Source organism: Macaca thibetana, chromosome 7 (genome assembly GCF_024542745.1).
Source record: "Macaca thibetana thibetana isolate TM-01 chromosome 7, ASM2454274v1, whole genome shotgun sequence".
NCBI lineage: Eukaryota > Metazoa > Chordata > Mammalia > Primates > Cercopithecidae > Macaca > Macaca thibetana.
In genome coordinates this window covers 158,547,857-158,552,667 of record NC_065584.1, presented here as the reverse complement: position 1 = coordinate 158,552,667, position 4,811 = coordinate 158,547,857, and the positions used below count along the sequence as shown (strand labels likewise).

General features: G+C 55.9%; 1 protein-coding gene across 1 annotated transcript in view; it reads left to right on the top strand.

The window, feature by feature from the left end:
* NPTN (neuroplastin) overlaps nt 1-4,811 on the top strand; it is a 416,039-nt gene that overhangs the window by 54,343 nt on the left and 356,885 nt on the right. The gene's annotated exons all lie outside the window — the stretch shown is intronic.

The window sequence follows — 4,811 nt, the reverse complement described above, 5'->3', positions numbered from 1 at the left end:
GCCCTATGGCCCGCCGGCTTTTAGCTATGTGCCGGTCCTACAGCTGCAGTGCTCCCTCCGTCCCTGGAGTTCCCAGCCAAGCCACAGACCTGCCTCTGAGGAAGGGAATCGAGCAGGGAGTAGGAGAGGACCTCTGGGGACTCGGGCCTGGTAAGTGGGGCTCTGGCAGGCAGAACAGGGCTGGAGTGTCAGCACCACCCCGCCCATTCCTCTCTGCTTTGGACACAGCATCCCTGGTCTCCACCTTGCTCACTGCCTTCTCCTTTGGGCTGGAATGGGCCTCTGACTCCTGTCTGCTCCAGCCTCCTCCCAGTACTCCCGAGTTTTCCCTTTTCCTTGTTCCCTAGAGCCAGTGCTAATTAAGAGACACCCTCTTTGTATGTTCCTTCCGCCATTATCCCACACCCTCAATAAGAAAAAAAAAAAACAAAACCACACACCCTCTTTGTTTGTGGGCCTCCTCGGGGAGATGCTGAACAGGGACCACTCTCTAATTCCAGGCCTCAGGTGCACCGCAGCTCTTGGACCTGTGTAGAGAGGCACTGGAGCTGCTGCTTTTCCCTCGTGGCACACCTCAGGGTCTTACTTTCCCAGTCTGAAGAGTGGGGTGTATCCCTGGGCTGAATAGCACTTGTGAGATCCTCGGAGAGGGCAACTTCCCAAACATCACGTATGGTTTCTGTCCTGCATCTCTTGACTCTGCATAGCCTGGGAATAACTTGAGTGTACACATGGATAAAACAAAACCAGGGGCTGTCTTTGATATGGGACAGGGGTCACTGTGAGACAGAGAAGCCTGTAATCATAAAACAACAGAAGGGTGGTTCCGGAGAACTAGCCTGGTCCTGTTGCTGTGTGGCTCAGTCCCTTACTCTATCTGATCCAGCTGCCACATCTCACCAATGGAAGATTAGGCCACTCCTGAGAGTGCTTTGGGTGATTCTCTGTTCCTTCTGGGAATGGCAGGGATAGGAGGCGGTCCCAGAAATTTGAACACTTCACACTCCAAATACTGCTCTTCCGGCCTCCCCTGGGCTGCCTTCTCCAACCGTATTCCTGGGAACCGAAGGGCAGAAATTGCCCTCTTGGGCTTATAAACAAGGTATGAAGGACCTGCCCTTAATTTGGTCCCTGTATATTCCTTCTTATTTTGGAAATGCCTGGAGCCCACCTAGAGAGGAGGTAACTAGAGTGGACATTCTTCGGGAACTGTAGACCTCCCAACCCCATCCTTGCCAGGCAGCATTTGTTCACCCATTGCACTGTTCTTCAGGACTGAGGCTTGGACTCTGGCATGTCTCTACCCTTTAAATGCCCGGAATTCAGCCCAGAGGTCAGGGGCTTCCAATATCTCCTGGCCAGCAACCTGTCAACGCTCACACCTCAGCTCCCTAGCGTGGGGTTTCCATCTCAGACTCCAGACAAGATTCCTCCAAAGAGCCATTGGTGTGACTGACACCAAGCAAGATGCTGAGGCAGGACTCACTAAGGGCCGGGACCTGGAGGGTTAAGCCTTCCCTCCCTCCTGCTTGCCCCCTGCAGTGTTGGCCTCAGCTGCTTGGAATCCCTGGGGTCCTGTAGGGCCCTCCCGCCAGCCAGATGGGCAGCTGCGGCAGCAGAGGAGGGGGAGAAGTGGAAACAGGCCTCAGGGTACCCCTAGGCAGGGAGGGAAGGGAAGAGGAGTGGAGGGAGGATAGAGGATGACTGTGAGGAAGGGAACTCAGTTGCCCTAAAATGAAGGCAGAACCCCGCGCCTTGATTCAGACAGCAGAGTAGGGACTGCCTCAAGGCTTTGGGTGTGGGGGGATCAGGGCACAGGCCATTCCACTCAGCGGGCCTCGGAGCCAGCTCTTGGCGTGAAACCTTACCCGATGCTGGCTCCTGCTCCTCTCTCTTTTTTCTTAATAAGGTCGAATCAGAGTGAGTCAGAGGAGCCAAGTTTCCTGTTAGGCTCTATTTGAATAAACTCTGCTCTGAACATAGCTTGGGCCTCTGCACAGACTTCCCTGGCCAGGACGGCGCTCCTGCCAGCCATCCCTGCTGAGATGGAGACCCAGGATCCACACCATGACTTAAGCGGGGGACCTGGCCTGGCCCAGCCACTCCCCAGGGAAGGTTTTTAAGCTCTCAGAGCTTCAGAGTCCCGTCTGTGACCTGGGGGTAATCATACCTTTCTTGTGGCATATTTGGGAGGATGGAATGAGAGGATTTTGAAAAGTTCCCAGCACAGAGCCAGACATGTGGCCACTATTTTCTTTCTTTCCTCTTGTGAGAGAAGGGAGGGGTGTATCTCTTGGGGTTGACCCCCATTCCCACTTCCTCTGTCTTTCCTGTTTTTATCTGTCTTCAGCATCTTTCCTTGCCCAGGGTGAACCTTGTGCAGGGGGGCCAGAGGTGGCCCCTCCACCAGAGCTGTCCTCTCCCCTCCTCTCTACTCCCTCCCTCTGACCTCATTCTGCTTGGGTTTAGGTCTCCTGCAGTGGCTGACAGGCCCAGCAGCTCTGTGAGCCCAGGGGAGCCTGCCTACCTTCACCTCTCCTCATGCTGAGCAAGGCCTTGCCTCGGTGGCTGGAGGTGTCCTGGCATCCTTAGGTTGAAACCTTCAGGGTGGGGTCCTAAAAGAGACCTGGGCAGGCTATGGAGGGTGTAGAGCTGGGGTCAAATGAGGGCGTGGACTTAAAGGCTGAGCTGAGCCAGAGCTGTCTGGGGGGAAGGGCAGCTCTCTCTGCCTGTCCCTACAGGCTGGGATTCACACCCACATTTTTAAGACCCAGGCATGTGCTTGAGGCTTGTTGCCAGTTCTTGGCACTAGGAACCAGTGTCAAGGGACCCTCAGAGGGGTGGTGATAGAAGGATGAAAGAGCCTGTTGATCGGGCACAACTTTATTAAGCCCCTACCGCATGCTCAGCTCTGTGTTGCTGGGGCTCCCACGGAGCAGCCAGGGTCCTGTGACCCTGTCATGGAAGGCCGGGTTCTGGAAAGTCCATGGGGGAGCCAGGAAGCAGCAGGCCTGACCAGCAGCAGGTCTAGGGAGCAGAGAGGGGTCAGGAGCTGTGGGATTCCTCACTTGCTTTGCAGAGGAAAGTACTAGGAGGCCCATTGAGGGTCGGAATTTTCTGTGGTAGTGCGGAAGCCATGAGGGCAGGCCCCGGAGCACCCAAGCCCTCCATCTTCCAGGCTGCACTGTAGATGGGTGTTGGGCAGCACTGGGAATCCAAGACCCAACCCAGGCAGCTGCTGCCTCTGGAAAGTGGGCTGGAGGAAGTGCTGAGTGAGGAGGCTGGGCGAGCTGGCACAGAAAGCGCTGACTCTGCAGGGAGAGGACCACCAAGTGACCACTGCCAGCTGGGCCCCGTGTCTACCCCTCCCCCGCAGCCACATCTGGTGCAACGGTAGGGCGGGGGACCCAGTCCCCAGGGCCGAGGCAGCTGAGGAAGGGGCCTGAGGAGGGGGCCAGAGCCATGGGTTTGGAAGTGTTTCTTCAGGGCTGGAACTCCACTCCGGAAGTGGGGGAGGTGAGGTCAGAGCCTTTTCGAGGGACTAATGGGGTTGGGGGTGGAAGGAACCCACCCTTCTCTAGGACCCAGGGGAATTCTGTGGCTTTGGCTAGTTCCCAGTCCTTTTTCCTCCCAGCTCTCTGGGCCCCCTCCCCCACGGCTCCCAGGGGATTGGGAAATAACCAAGCTGATACAGTACTCTGGGCATTCAGGTTGGGTTCTGTGGAGGCGGGAAGCCCCCTCAGCCCCTTAGAGCTTCTCCCCTCTCTGACTTTCACCCCTCCTCAGAGTCTGGGGCAAGCAGGCTCTGTGTGGCCTGCAGAACGGTAACATTCCTGTCTCTACCTCCACCTCCAGCCCCAACCACTACCCAACCTGGGGGCCCTGAGCCCAGAGCCAGTAGAGGCAGGGGCCGATTGTTATTGCAGGAATGAGGACCAGCTGGGGAGAGGGATCTTCTCCCAGGGACCTGCCTGCATAGTTGTCTGGGCCTTCTTGGTGGGAGGGCCCTGAGCTGGCATGCCCTGGGGGGAAGAGGGCAACTGTCCCCTGCCCAAGGGAGAGAACTGGCAAAACCAAGCAGGGCGCCAGGCCCTGGGGACACAACCCAGCAGAGGCCTGCAAATCTAGGAGGGAAACTAAGGCAGGAACCACTGGTTCTGACTACTAACGTCCTGACAAGGTTAAGGGAGGGCTTGTGTGCTCTCTCTCCCTCCTTTTCTTTTTGTCTGTATATTTAACTTTCACTGGGATCTCTCTGGGTTTCTCTAGCTTTTTCTTTGTTTGTTTGTTTTTGTTTTTTTAAAAAAGCATAGTCTTGCTATGTTCCCCAGGCTGGGGTGTAGTGGATTCACAGCAACCTGGAACTCCTGGGCTCAAGCCATCCTCCTGCCTTAGCCTCTGGGACTACAGGTGCACACCACCATGACCGGCTTTCTATCGCTTTTAAATTTTCTGCAGTAACCTCCCTCCATCTTACTCGTTCATTTTCTGTCTGTGGCCAACTGTGTGACTTGCAGCCTCCATCTGTCTCCATCTGTTTCTGTTCCTCCTCAACTCTCTTACACACTCCCTCCCGTCATCTCTATCTGCTGATGCTTCTCCCAATGAACGATTCCTTCATTCATCCACTCACTCACTCACTCACTCACTCAGCATGTTCCCTGGGTATCTGTGGAATACCAGCCCCTGTGCTGACTACAGTTGTCACAGAGAGCAGCCAGACCTGCCAAGTCTCCTGTGGGTGCCCAGGCTGGTGGGGGTGTCATAAGTGATAGTCCTGGGTAGAGGTGAAGACATGGCGCTGGCTCTCT